Source organism: Tenrec ecaudatus, chromosome 14 (assembly GCF_050624435.1).
Source record: "Tenrec ecaudatus isolate mTenEca1 chromosome 14, mTenEca1.hap1, whole genome shotgun sequence".
Taxonomy (NCBI): domain Eukaryota; kingdom Metazoa; phylum Chordata; class Mammalia; order Afrosoricida; family Tenrecidae; genus Tenrec; species Tenrec ecaudatus.
In genome coordinates, this window is record NC_134543.1 from 70,453,073 (window position 1) to 70,468,414 (window position 15,342).

Below are 15,342 nucleotides of genomic sequence, written 5' to 3' on the forward strand. Positions count from 1 at the left end.
GGATGAGGTGGAGCTCGCCAGCAACACAGATCCAGAAGTTTGCTCTGTGCTTAGAACAGAAACCTTGGCAGCATAGTGGCTGGCCCAGTGGGCTGTTGGCCACAAGGTCAACAGTTCAAAACCACCAGGCTTCTCCAAGGGAGAAAAGAGCTACAGTTTTGGAAACCCACAGAGGCAGTTCTACCCTGTCCTAACGCATCAGTATGAGTCAGAATCCACTAGAGTGCGTTTTTCTGAGCCCCATGCTTTGGGCTGCAGGGCACTCCGGGTGGTCACAGTCCTCCCTCCCTGGGGCCTTTCCCACAAGGCCTTTTAGTATTCTCCTGGTCCAAACAAATGCTCAGGGCAAGAAGCTTTCAAAGGCCTTTCTCTCAAAGGAAACTGGGACTGTGTTTTCCCAGAAGAGGTTCAAGGAATCGTGATTACTCAGAACTCCCTTTCAACCTTCTTGCGAATGAACGTTTGAGAAATTCCCAGGGCCTTATTCCCAGGGCCTCCAGGGGCCCTCCTATGGGAAGCCAGAGATGAGCCAACTCACGCCAGCTAAGCTTTCTGGGCTCGGCTCCTAGCAACTGCAGAAATCATTGCGTAACAGCGATTGTCTGTGTGTCTTAGACTTTGATAACGAACGGAAATGCAAATAAAGAAGTAATGACTTCGGGTAAAACTCTGCCTAAAAGACCCGGTTCTTCCTACTCTCGAATCCTCTGCTACCCTCAAAGCTGCTCCTCCCGGGATCTGTCCTCCAGGCGCTATTTCCCAGAGCCCTTTCTCAGGATTGCTGGATCACATGCAATTAGTTCTGTGAGACCCCCATCTCCGGAGGGAGGGAGACCTGAATTTCCCCGAGCCCAAATGGATGCTGGGTCTCTCCAGGCTAGAAGGACCTTTTGGCCACCAGCCAAGACCTGAGGAAATGCTGCCTATTGTGCTGGAAGAGGCGGTGGGTGAGTCAACCTGCCTCCAAGTCCCTACAGAGAGACACAGCCTACTTCTGTGTCTGCAGGTCTGGAGGGCGAGGCAGTGGAGGGCTCAGTGGGTTTAGGGGAGTCCCCTGTAGCCTGCTAGCTGGGCAGTGACCTGCCAGAACCCAAAGGCATGTCTGCTCACATTCATGCTGCAGGAAGCCAAGAGGGAGCAGCTCCTGGACAGCAGAAAATTCTGGAAAGTGAGGCTTCCTGGGATGCTCTACCTGGATGAACGTTGCTGGCAGGTAGACATCAGTCTCGATTTCTAAAGGATGAACTGTTTTCCAAAAGGAAGAAGGAAGGAAGAGAGAGAGAGAGAGACAGGCAATGGAGGAAAGGGGATGGGAGGCAAGAAGGTAAGAAGACATGACATTTTCTCCATCGGTGCTGTTGGATGCAGTAGCCACCGGCAGCCACCCAGTAGGGTGACTGGGCGCCTGGAATGTGGCTGGTGCCAATTAAAATATGAGTTAAGTGTAAGATACGTGGCAGACTTGAAAGATGGAGTGTGAAATAAAACTACAAAATACGTAGCAATTCATGACTTTGAAAGTCAATTACATGCTAAAATGGTCATATTTTTGAAGATCTAAAGTTAACTAAAATATATTATAATTCATTTCTTCTTTTTTTTTAGCATGGCAATTAAAAATGTTTAAAACTCCATTAAGGCTCTCATTCTATGTCTAAGAACAATGATCTAAAGTGGGCTCCTGGGTGGCTGGTGAAGAAGCCCTGATAGTGTAGTAGTTACGTGTTGGGTAACCCCAAGGTCAGCAGTTTGAAACCACCAGCTGCTCCTTAGGAGAAAGATGGGACTTTTTTTACTCCCATAGAGTTACAGTCTCAGAAACCCCTGGGGGCAGTTCTACCCTGTCCTAAAGAGGCACTATGAGTCAGAATAGACTTGATGGCAGTGGGTTTGCGTTTTTTGGTTTTTTTTTTTGAGAAAGGTCAGTACAGCCCCTGGCTCAGCCCCTGGCCCCCTGCCTAGTTTCCCTGGATTGTTCCCATCCTTTGTGGCCAAGACCTCTTTGTCTAAGCAAGATGAAAGTCAACTAGCCCAGGTGTGCGGGTGCCTTGGTACTTGGGTTCTCCAGATAAGATTCAAGCACACCCTCCTGAAAGAAAAAAAAACTACCCTTTCACTTTTTAAGCAGCTCTTTGCTCTGAGTGCTGTTGACCTTTAAAATTCGCTGTTTCATATACAGGCTTTCTGGCACTCATCGGAGATGGCAGATAGGTGGCTATGTGATGGTGATGGAAACTTTGACGAGAACCTGAGACCTGTAGGAGGGTTTCTGATTAGGCCTCCGTGGGGACCAAGGAAGACTTCAACAGACACTTTCACGTTTGAGGCCAAGTTCACTGGTACTTGGGAGAATTGTTTTTTAACTGGCACAAAGGGCACTGTTACAACATTAGCAGATCATTTATTCTTAAAAGGTATTGTGCATCTTCTCTGAATACCAGGTGCTGTAGGGTCCTGGAGAGGGAAAGACATCTGGGTGTGTGGTATGAGGAGGGAAGGTTCATGTGCCCACAGGTGCCACTGCTCACAGTTATCCAGGTCATGAGCCTGTGCACACACTTAGGATGGTTGCAATAAACACACAGCGACATTGGGTGGTGTGGATGGGTGACATGTTCCACTTCTAAGCAAAAGGACAGTAGTTCAAACTCACCCAGGGGCACCTCAGAAGAAAGGCCTGGCGGTCGGCTTCCCAGAGGTCACCAACTGGAAAATCCTTCAGAGCACAGTTCTACTCTGACGCACAGGGCTGGGGTGGGGGGAAATCAACACCATGCAGTCGGTTTATACAGCTCTCACCCCAACCTCTTTAGCAGTTGAATACTATCCCATCCAGGCACCGGTTCATGTATTGCTTTCTGTCGGACAGAACAGTCCGGCTGTTCGACAGGCATCAATGAAGGTAGCAGCTAAAATGCTGTTTGTTTCCTTTTTCTGTCTTCCCTTTGGAACTTATTTACATTTCCTTTAGACAAATTCTTAGAAAAGAAATGACTATGTTGAAAGGTATGGCTGTTTCTCTGGTTCTTTCTAGATATCGCCAAAGCTTTCCAAAAAGGCATGTGTCAGTCTACACTGCTCACAGCCCTGGGTGCCTATTAGTGGTACAGCGAGTTTTCCTCTTCAGATTTAAATATTGTAAAATTAAATGATTTAAAGCTCTTATAAATGATTTTTGAAGCTCTCCTAAGCAAAATATTCATAGATAAATTATATATATACGTATATATTACATATATACGTATATATATATATATATAATTTTCCAGAGTTTTCTGAAAATGCCAAGACATTGTCTTGAGAAGTTCTGGCTTTGCATTAATCTTTGTAATAATAATTCTTCTACATAGACTATTGGCTCTTCTCCCCATTAATTAGTTTATGTATACCAGTATGGATTCATGAATATGTATTTTATACTTTGAGACAAAATATAATACTTTAGTTTGTTGCTAGATTTGTTCCAATTTGGTCATTGGGAATTTTTTCTCATTGGGTTCCTGTGTTCCTCTGATATATTCCTATTATTGTTTTTTTTTTCTTTCTTCTCTTCCTTTCTCCATCCCTTCATCTCTCGTTAGCACTTCCTTACTTTCTGGCACTATAGAATCTTCCAGGTGTATCTTACATATTTCTTAGCTCAGTCCTAGAATTATTCATTTCTCCAAGGAGCTCTGGTTCCTTTTATTGGAGAATGGTGTTAGAAAACAAGGTCTTAAGCAACGATGAGAAACTGGATCTGAATGGCTGTGTTGAGTTTGTTCAATCCAACCCTGAGCTTCATGTTAAACAAGAAAACAAGAAAACAAGATCTTTCTGCACTCTGATGTCCATCACAACACCGTTCACAATTGCAAGGAGTTGGAAACAACCCAAATTTCCATCAATGGACAAATGGATTAAAAAACTATGGTATATACATACAATGGAGTACTACACGTTCCTGAAAATCAGTGATGAATGCAGGAAACACACCGCCACATGGGAAGAACTGGAGGAAATTATGCTAAGTGAAATAAGCCAAGCACAAAAGGACAAGTACAGCATGAGTCTGCTGGGGAAAGCTTAAAAAAGCAAATGGGGCACAGAGAAAAGCTACTGTATATATGCATTACTGGAGTGAGGTCCAGGTAGTATGGCAGGGACCAGACCCAATCCAGGGATATGTATGACAGCAAACTAAAAATGAGGGGGAAAGAAACAAAGTAAATAAGAGATGGGTAGAGGGGGAATGGGGCACTAACCCACCCAAGGGGAGGGTATTTTTATATCTCCACAGGGAAAGAGGGAGAGAGAGACTGTACTTCAACCAGATGTGCCAAGACGAGAATGCAACATACCAGCATGAATCAGGGAACCAATGGAGAGGTATGCGGGGCCAGCCCCAATCCAAACTACATGGTCACACCCCACCCTCCAAGAATGTACTTCAGAGGACAGCACTGAAGCTACAGCTCAGGGAGAGGGGCACATCTAATCAGAGCACACAGGAGCAAACAATGAGGGAAGGAGAGAGAGTGGAATACATCCTGGCCCACCACGCCCCAAGGACAATATTCCTGCTCAGAGCAGCCAATGCACAGAAAGGACGAGACACGACCTTCTTCACTGACCCATAGCACTACTAGGGAAAAGAATGGAGGCACAGTGGGGGAATTGCGCCCGATCTGACCCCACCATGCCAGGGAAACCACTAAGGGCATGCAAAAAAAAACAGCAAGGGGAGCAAAGCAATGAAGTCCCCGGGGAATACCAAAAATAGACTTTGGGTCCAAGGCATGGCTCCCCATCAGACTCAACCGGAAAGCACCCCTAAAGGTCAACAAACAATCTTTTCTGTTTTTCCTGTTGTTTTGTTTTCTTCTGTTGTTTTGTTTTGCTCTGTCTTGGTTTTGTGCTTATTATTGTCTCTGCATGTCTATCTAGAAAAGATAGGTGGGATAAACACTCCGGAGGAGAAAACAATGGGACCAAAGGTTCTGGGTGGTACAGAGGAGAGGGGAAGGCAGGGGAATGGATGGGGGATGTCAACAAACCCAGGGAAAAAGAAACAAGAGATCTAAAATCAATGGCAAGGAGGGCATAGGATGCCTGCTGGGGGTTGATCAAGGGCAATGTAGCCGAGAGGAACTACTAAAACCCGAATGAAGGCCGAAAATGATAGTGGGAGAAGAGAAAAGTAAAAAGAAATAGATGAAAGAACTAGGAGACAAAGCATATTTACAGAGGTCTAAATACGGTACGTTACATATGTACATATTGAATATATTTATATGTAATGTTAGGAAAATAGTTCTATGTTCATATATTTATATATTAAGTATTAAGGTAGCAAACAGACATTGGGCCTCTACTCAAGTACTCCCTCAATGCAAGAACACTTTGTTCTAATCACCCTGCATTCTGTGATGCTCACCTTCCCGACAAGATTTCAGAAGATAAAATAGGTGCATAAGCAAATATGGTGAAAAAAGCTGATGGTATCCGGCTATCAAGGAATATTGCATTGGGGTCTTAAAGGCTTGAGGATAAACAAGTGGCCCTCTAGCTGAGAAGCAACAAGATTCACATGGAAGAAGAACACCAGACTGATCATGAGGTGTCAATGGGATCGAGTATCAGGCATCAAAGACCCAGAACAAAAACTGATTAAAAGGATCTACATGTGACCTCCTCCCTGGGAGATGGACAGCAGAGAAGGGGTGGAGGGGAGACGCCGGATAGGGCAAGATATGACAAAATAATCATCTATAAATTATCAAGGGCTCATGAGGGAGGTGGGAGTGGGGAGGGAGGGGAAAAAAAAGAGGATCTGATGCAAAGGGCTTAAGTGGAGAGCAAATGCTTTGAAAATGATTAGGGCAAAGAATGTACAGATGTGCTTTATACAATTGATGTATGTATATGTATGGATCGTGATAAGAGTTGTATGAGCCCCTAATAAAATGTTATTTTTTAAATCATATCAATGTGAATGAGGGGGAGCATGGAGTGGATACCCAAAGTCCAACTGTAGACAATTGGAGAGGGTCACAAGGAAGAGATGAGACAGTCAGGATACAGTATGGCATCGATGAAACATACAACTTTCCTCTAGTTCTTTAATGCTTCCCCCCACCCCCACTATCATGACCCCAATTCTATCTTACAAATCTGACAAGACTAGAGCATGGGTATAGATAAGAGCTGGGGGAAAAAAGAGCTGGAAACACAGGGAATCCAAGTCAAATAAACCCCTCAGGACCAATAATGAGAGTAGTGATGCCAGGAGGGTGGGGGAAAATGGGGGGAGAAAGGGGAAACAGATCACAATGTCCCACATATAATCCTCTCCCAGGGGGGCGGACAACAGAAAAGTGGGTGAAGGGAAACATCAGACAGTGTAAGATATGCAAAAATAATAATAATTTATAAATTATCAAGGGTTCAAGAGGGAGGGGGGAAATGAGCTGGTATCAAAGGCTCAAGTAGAAAGCAAATGTTTTGAAAATGAGAATGGACCCTCGCTGCGATCTATTGAAAGTCAGCCCTCGACACAAGGGTTTGTAAAAAAAAAATTAAAAAAAAAAAGAAAATGATAATGGCAACAATGTACCAATGTGCTTGACACAATGAATGTTTGTATCAACTGTGATAAGAGCTGTACAAGCCCCCAATAAAATTATTTTTAAAAAAGAAAAGATCCGTGAGCAAGGTGTGCTCATAGCTACTGGGGTGTCATTTCATTTGGGGCCTTTTGGGTGACAAAGCAAAGAAATCTATAACTGGTGTAGATATTTCTATGGGTACCCATTTGTATCTATATCAAATTAGCATGAGTTTAGACTGACGTTTCCAACTCTCATCCCTTATAACATTGATTCTCAACCTATGGGTCGTGACCCCTTTGGGGGCCGAATGATTCTTTCACAAGGGTTGCCTAAGACCATCGGAAAACACATTTCTGATAGTCTTAAGAACTGAAACACCACTCCTCTATCTGTCTCCAGGAGGGCCTGCCCACATGCAGATATGCGCACTTACGAGTATCTGGTGTGAAGACTGATACCCATGCTACACCATGCTTTAGACCAAAATTTCATTTATTTGTAATTAGAAATAACTATTTCACAATACATAATTACATATTGCCTTTGTGATTAATCACTACACTTTAATTCTGCTCAATTTGTAATAATGAAAACACAACCTGCATATCAGATATTTACATTATGATTCATAATAGTAGCAAAATTACAGTTATGAAGTAACAATGAAAATAATTTCAGGGGGGAAGGGAGACTCCGGATAGGGCAAGATATGACAAAATAACGAGGTATAAATTACCAAGGGCACATGAGGGAGGGGGGAAAGGGGAGGAAGGGAAAAAAAAAAAGGACCTGATGCAAGGGGCTTAAGTGGAGAGCAAATGCCTTGAGAATGATTGGGGCAGGGAATGTATGGATGTGCTTTATACAATTGATGTATGTATATGTATGGATGGTGATAAGAGTTGTATGAGTCCCTAATAAAATGTAAAAAAAGAAAAGAGGAGAAAAAAATGATTAGGGCAAAGACTGTACACATGTGCTTTATACAATTGATGTATGTATATGTATGAACTGTGATGAGAATTGTATGAGCCCCTAATAAATTGTTAAAATTAAAAAAAAATAAAATAAAATAAACGTATCATTTTGTTAAGCCCAATACAGAAAAAAAAAAAGAAAATAATTTCATGGTTGGGGGTCACCACAACCTGAGGATCTGTATTAAAGGGTCATGACATTAGGAAAGTTGAGACCACTGCTTTAGTAGAACTTGTGTCTAGGTCAAGGTGCCCTGGCCAATGCCACTCAAAAGGAAAAAAAACTCACTGTCTTTGGTAAAACTGTCTCCACGGGTTTCTGAGATAGTAACTCTTTTTTTTTGCTTTAGATTTTCTAGAGAAAACCAAAAAAACTGTTAGACAAATTCTAAAAGCACTGTAACACTTAGATCAAAACTCTGTACGGGAATAGAAAGCCTTGACTTTCTCCCTCAGAGTGGCTGGTGGTTTAGAACTGCTGGCCTTGTGGTCAGTAGCCTGAGTATAAGCACTCCACCAACAGGGCTCCTCTAGTCACCTCCAACTGCATCAGCAGCTCAACATGAATTCACGTCAGGTGATGCAGTCCCTCGAGAGGAGCTGTTCTCAACCTGTGGCTCACAACCCCTTGGGGGTCGAACGACCCTTTCACAGAGGTCACCCGATGCATCACAGTAGCAAAATGACAGTGATGAAGTAGCAATGAAAGTAAGGTTATGATTGAGGGGTCACCACCACATGAGGAACTGTATGAAGGGGTGGCGGCGGCCTTAGAAAGGCTGAGAACCACGTGTCTTAAGTTAAAGAAACTGCCTGCCCCAGCCTGAGACTGCTGTGGGAGGTGATCATCTGGGTCTGCATGGCCTAGCTTCCCTCCCACCAGAAGAATGTGGATCTCAGGACAGCGGACCTTGTGCCGATGGTCTCCCACATCCGGATCATGGGTCTTTGTCCTGTTCAAAATGTAATAAATGTTCTCCGTGAATTACAGTTACGATTTGGGAGTCTCTTTTGTACGCTGAAACAAAACAATGTGGGCTGCAGGGTCCCAAGTTCTCCGTGGCAGTTGTCGCTGGCGGGTCACGGGAACTGGCGTCACTGAAAGGAGTGCTTCATTCCACACGTCCACGGGCCATCGGCGCGTCCACAGAGGTGGGCACCCGTGGAATTACAAACCGGGGTTTGGGGACTTTCAGAAGTGAGAGTGATAGTACTACTTCTTGCTGTGTGCTTTCTCAGCTGTAAATTGTTCATTCTTCTCTCTGTCCCGTGGGCCTTTAGTGCCTAAGGGTCTCCCTCATCTGGATGGTATGTCTTTGTCTTTGTTCGGTGGAAGACAATAAATGCTCTCCTTAAATTGAATTTTAGAGGGAAAAAAGAATGTGAATCTCCTTTTACCTCAGCATACTCAGCCAGCGGCTCCCTCTCATCTCAAGCTCTTGCGAATGTGAAGGCGAGCTTTGACCTCACGCAGGTGGTATCTCTGTCCACGCGGGCACTGTCTTACGTGAAACGGAGCTTATGTCTAATCACCTAACTCACCAAACACAGCACATGTCCATGTTAGCTCTGTTCCAGGCACTTTGCATATGTTGTAGTCCTCACTGATAGCAACCCTACATACAACGGGACAAAGCCCTGCCTGCTCCTGCACCTCGCTCACCACTGGTGCTACTTGGAGCTCATTGCTACAGCCACTGTGTCAACCATCATTTTCTGCAGCTCTTCTCCTTGACCTTCTGCACGGCTTGACATGTCCTTCCCCGACAACATGTCCGAAGCACGCAAGACAAAGTCTTGCTACTTGTGGGATACAAAAAGACTCTTCCCCAAGGGCTGCGGGGAGGAGAGGAGCCAGTCAGGGTGCAGGGTAGCACTGATGAAACATATAACTTTCCTCTAGTTCCTAAATGCTTCTCCCCCCCCACCCCCACCACTATCATGATCCCAATTCTACCTTACTAATCTGGGTAGACCAGAGGATGGACACTGGTACATCTAGATAGGAACTGGAAACAGGGAATCCAGGACAGATGAACTCCTTCAGGACCAGTGGTGAGAGTGGCGATACCTGGAGGGTGGAGGGAAGGTGAGATGGAAAGGAGGAACCGATTACTACAAGGATCTATATATAACCTCCTCCCTTGGGGATGGACAACAGAAAAGTGAGTGAAGGGAGGCATTGGACAGTGTAAGATATGAAAAAATAATAATTTATGAATTATGAAGGGTTCATGAGGGAGGGGGTAGCGGGGAGGGAGGGGGGAGGGGGGAAAATGAGAAGCCCAAGTAGAAAGCAAATGTTTTGAGAATGAAGATGGCAACAAATGTACAAATGTGCTTGACACAATGGATGGATGGATGGATGGATGGATTGTGATAAGAATTGTACGAGCCCCCAATAAAATGACTTAAAAAAAAGACTGTTCCCCAGCACAGCTCCCCCAAATATATATGCTAGACCTAGGACACTGCTTGCAACTAATGGTAAATGATTGTCAAGTTATCTCCCCGAAGTCTCCAGCCATCCAGAGCAAGCAGACACCATTGTTTCTCCCACAATAAGCAGGGCTCACTCCCTGCTGTTAGGGACAGTGGATTGCTTCCCCTGAAAGCTTAGGCTCAATCAAGTCTCCAGCTCCCGGGCCATCACGGTTAGGCCACCATCATGAATCTGGGATCCACTGATCTTGTCACAAGTATATCCTTAATCCCTCCTCTTCCTATAGCGCGTCTACCCCTCAGTTGTCCCCCTCCCTCCCATTGCTGGAATACCTGTAGTACAACCCCTCCCTGTGACGTATGTCTTTACCTGTGATTAGGGGGCTAGCACGACCCCACAAGGTACATAAGCCTTGGTTAGCAATAAATCTCTCCTGCCTCTCTCCTGCCCTGTACCACCAAGAGGAGCTGAGGTGAGCATGCTACTATGAAGTGTGCCTGACTCCTTCATTTTACTCTCTCTCCTATCTCTCATGCTCTCTATGACTTTAATATTTACTTATTATCGCTGTACAATTGCGTCTACCGGACCTGTGATGATTTGTTAGGGGCTGGCTCCCCTGACAGCTGCTTGTGTCAGTCTGGGTAGACTAGAGAAACAAATTCATAAATACTCATAGGTGTATAAGAAAGACCTTTGGGGGAGCGGGGAGGAAGGAGAAAAAAGGAGGAACTAATGCCAGGGGCTTGGGTGGAGAGTGGATGTTTTGAGAATGATGAGGGCGATGAATGTACAGATGTGCTTTACACATTGATGTATGTATGGATTGTGATGAGTTGTATGAGCCCCTAATAAAATGATTTTTAAAAAAAGAAGAAAGAACTTTATATACAAAAGCAATTGAATTTTGAGAAAAGGTCCCAGCCTAGTCCAGACCAAGTCCACGAGGCTGATATTCACCCATATGTCCAATACCAACCTTTAAAGTCCTTTCCAGACTCACACAACACATGCAATGACACCGAATGCAGGGAGACCACAGATCAGTGGGTGGATAGTCTGTGGATCCAGTGGTGGTAGAAGCATCTCAGCGCTGGCAGGGTCTCCACGTGGCTTCTCCTGCTCAGGGCACTAGCGTAGCTCCGTGTCCTGTCAGCTGCAATACCTCCCAGGGAGTGAACGAGTGTTCCGCCTACAACAAGCTATGTATCTCCTTAGAGCCTCCAAATGAGATGGTCAAGCTGCGACCTGACCAACAGGCTAAACTCCACCCCTTCACTAGTAAGTCTCATGCTGACAACAGATAATGTAACTACCACACTACTCTTGCCTCTAAAACACCTCCTGGCCACACTTCTGCCAAGACAGATGCATTTGTTCTTCCGGCAGTCCACAATATTTTCAATATTCCTTGCCAATACCCTAATTCCAACGCATCAGTTTTTCTGTGGTCTTCATTATTCCTATTTTTGTAGGGAAAAGCACCTGGAGGTTTCGTTTCTTGCCTTCTACACAACCGTGCTGAGGGGTCATCTGGTCAGTTCTGGCTCATGGCGACTTCCCTGGGCCTGCCGTCCTCACGATTGTGCTCACATTGGGGCCCAGTGTTGCAGCCGCTGTGCAGTCCATCTCGCTGAGGGATTTCCCGTTTCCCTCTGCTTCACCAGGCATGATGTCCTTCTCCGGACAACGTGCCCGACGTACTTGATGCAGCCCTGCCATCTTTGCGTCTAAGGAGCAATGTGGCTGCGCTTTTTCCAAGACAGATTCGTTGGTTCTTTTGGCAGTCCGTGGTATTTCCATTTCTTCTCCAGCACTGTAATTAAAATGCAGCTAGTAGCTAGTTAAACCAAAATCCACACTAACCACTTTGATCAACACACACTGCCGCTCAATCAGCGGTTCTCAACCTGTGGGTGGCGACCCTTTGGGGGTTGAAGGACCTTTTCACAGGGGTCATCTAAGACCACATTTTCTAGACCGCTCCTCTATCTGTTTCCAGGTGGGTCCACCACATGCCGATACGCCCACACACGGGGGTCACCACACATGAGGAGCTATATTAAAGGGTTGAAGCATTAGGAAGGTTGAGAACCACTCTGCTGACTAATCCAGGGATCCATGCTAATTGCAGTAAAAAAAATTACATCCACCAGCACAGCATGTTCCACAGTTATATGCAACTATATTCCCCTCTGTAGCAGCCTCCAGCGCCTCTCTTTTCCCCAGTCAAAACACTCTTCATAGTGTGCGATACAAGCTTAGGGCTTGGGAGGGATTTGATAGCCTACACCTCAGTCAGTTCTACTCTGTCCTATAGGATCACCGAGTCAGAATTAACTTGACAGCAGTGGTTTGTTTTTAACTATTACATATATGTTTTAATAGAAATGATTACTTTGTTGCATCCCTGACATGTCAGTCAGAGATATCCTCTTGCCAATATGTCTTAGAGACATTTCCATGTCCGCATATACAAGCCTGCCTAGCTCTTTTAAGAATCCCTGAAGTGGATCTGTACCATACGTTTCAGTCCCAGCCCTCCTTTGATGGTTATTTCCCACATTTTTCTCCATAAACCATACCGGGGTGAACATCTTGGAGATGCCTTGTGCAAGTATGTCAAAGCACAGGTTCTTAGAATGGAATGTCTGGGTCACAATGGATTCATATTCAAAAGGTTGTTAGTAATGCTTTTTGACCATCTAGGAAAAAGTCCTGGGTAAGGGTTACTGGTCCTCATGAGGTCTCTCCAGTGGGTAATAACTCGGTTCTTGGCTTCGCACGATGAAAGAATTCATGCTGAAGCCCGTTTTGTCTTCCAAGTGGGTTTTTATGAAGGACGGGACCGGTTCCAGGTGTTCTGGTCTCAAACGGTACCCACAATCCCGGAACGCAGAAGCCTAGTGGCAGTGCACAACCAGGCACAAACCACCATGTGGAAAAGAGCACCCCCACGTGCGGAATGGGGCCTGAGAGACTGTGGCATGAGCGGGGAGCAGAGAGCAAGAGGGGTGAGAGAGGAAGAAGGAGAGGGAGAGGGGAGAGGGAGAGAGGGGGAGAGAGACAGAGAGACAGACAGAGAGGCTGTGCCCCCCCTAGCCTGGAGTGGGTGCATGTGCCCCCCCCCCCCCCCACTGACTAGGAGCAGGTATGGCAGCCAGCAGAGTTAAAGCCTCAGGCTGGGGAGGTGTGGTTGATGGTATCGGTTGACCCCATTGGCTTAAGTTCACCTGGGTGATGTCATGGGCCTGGGCCTAGTTTGGGCCGCCCAGGTGTACCTCCCACCTAGCCTGGGGGCTTGGATTGTAGCATGCTGTTTAGGGGTCTTTGAAGGCGATTAATGGTAGCCTGATTTCCTTCCAATCTCTTCTAGGGGGCTTGTGCAGGCCTGAGAGGGGCAACTCCTCTGTCCCCGAGTCTAGCTAAGAACCTCAAAGAGCCTCTTGATTTTCACTCTCCCCAGTGGTGGATTAGAGCACCTGTCTGCCGACATCAGTAGTTCTCAACCTTTCTAAAGGCCTCGACCCTTTCATGCAGTTCCTCATGGTGTGGTGACCCCCAACCTTAACATTATTTTGTTGATATTTCATAACTGTAATCTTGTTACTGTTATGAATTAGGCGACCTCTGTGAAAGGGTCGTTCAACCCCCAAAGGGGTCACGACCCACAGGTTGAGAACCACTGCCCAACATCTTCATAAGAGGACAGTGTCAGCCTTCACTATTTCTACCAATCTGACAGGTGGAAAAGAGACTCTGGGTGAATTTGTACTGAATTTGCATTTGTGGTTCCCTTATGACTCGTGCCGTGGGCGTGGCATTCTTCCTTTATCTTGTGCCAACATTTGCATCCTCCTCAGCAGTCACCTGCCACTCTTCCCTGAGCTCGCCTTTGTTGAGAAATCAGAAGGCTCCCTCACAGCCGGCCGTGATGATGCAGAGGGACCCGACAGGACAGGGCAGAACGGCCCCTCTTGCTTTCCAAGGCTGTGACGCTTGAGGAGAGTCGACCGCCTGTCATTCTCACGAAGAGCTGCTGGTGGCTGTGTGGTATTTCCAGGGTAGGCCAACCTGTAAGCATCAGGGTCCTAACCTTTTCCGGACAGGTCCCCTAGGGACACAACTAGTGACATGGCTGATTCCTGCCCCTCCAGGTGAGTGCCTCCTTCTTGGTCCTCTCTAGGCCACCTGGGGCCTCTCAGGGGCTCCTTGCTCACAGTCAGGGTTCTGGGACACCCCAGCAATGCCTGCCTTTGGAAGGAGGGGCTTTTTCACAGCCTCTGTCTGTGATGCCTGAGGCTGAACACCTGGAGACCACTAACTCCTGCACATAGACCCACCACCACCCTGGCTCCAGCCCAGCCTAGCTTTCCCTTGACCTTGCAGTGTTGTTCTAGAATAAAACACTCACAGGGCCCTAAACCATATAGAGATAAACCCAGAGGGTTTTTTGTTTTGTTTTTAAACCCAGAGTTTTAAAGACTCCTTTGTGCCCTTTTAGAAATGTGCCTATATAAACATGGGTGTATTTGTATTATAGATTCTTTTTTAAAAGGCAAAGGGGGTCCTCTGTCACTGAGCCGCCCTGGACGCTTCTGCATTCTCCTCCCTGACCCTCTTGCTACCCGATGTTCAGTCCTCTGCTCCCGCCTTCTCCTTCAGGCCGTGTCCGAGAGGAAAAGGAATCGTATCGTATGCCCGCTATCCAGAACCTCCTTTCTTTCGACCCCTCTGCTGATGCCAGTAAGGGTGATGACCTGCTTCCCGCAGGCACCGAGGATTATATCCATATGAGAATTCAACGGCACAACGGCAGGAGGACTCTTACCATGGTCCGAGGGATCGCCGATGATTACGACAAAAAGAACCTGGTGAAGGCGTTTAAGAAGAAATGCGTCTGCAGTGGAACTGTGACAGAGCATCCTGAATATGGAGAAGGGATTCAGCGCCAGGGTGGCCAGCACATGCACATTTGCCAGTTGTTTATAGAGGTGGCACTGGCTAAGGACGACCAGCTGAAGGTTCCTGGGTTTCAAGTGCTGTGTCTCATTGACACTTAAGTGAGGCTTTTCTTGCAATGAGTAGAAAATTCCCCTTTTGTCCCTTGTCACAAGTGTAATACCTCAGAGGGAAAGTCACGAAGTATTGCTTCTTGAATTCCAGCTCAGTCACACAGACGTGTTTAAACTTGTCCGCACCATCAGTGGGTGACAGCAGACAAGTCCGCTCACTAGTACCCTTAGTCTCTTTAGGGTACCCTCAAAAAGAAAAGGGAAAAAAGCTTACTTATTGCACCATGGAGAAAAGCAATCCTGAGATTAGGGCTAAT

At 46.1% G+C, this 15,342-nt stretch overlaps 2 non-coding genes and 1 pseudogene across 2 annotated transcripts; 2 read left to right on the forward strand and 1 right to left on the reverse strand.

The window, feature by feature from the left end:
* Nucleotides 1–3,711: 3,711 nt before the first annotated feature.
* Nucleotides 3,712–3,787, forward strand: LOC142427178 (small nucleolar RNA SNORD69). The gene has a single exon (XR_012779990.1). It is a non-coding gene; the product is annotated as a small nucleolar RNA SNORD69 (small nucleolar RNA).
* A 4,126-nt stretch (nt 3,788–7,913) lies between these two features.
* Nucleotides 7,914–7,975, reverse strand: LOC142427065 (U7 small nuclear RNA). Its single transcript, XR_012779896.1, has one exon. It is a non-coding gene; the product is annotated as a U7 small nuclear RNA (small nuclear RNA).
* A 6,666-nt stretch (nt 7,976–14,641) lies between these two features.
* Nucleotides 14,642–15,073, forward strand: LOC142426608 (eukaryotic translation initiation factor 1 pseudogene; annotated as a pseudogene).
* Nucleotides 15,074–15,342: the final 269 nt, after the last annotated feature.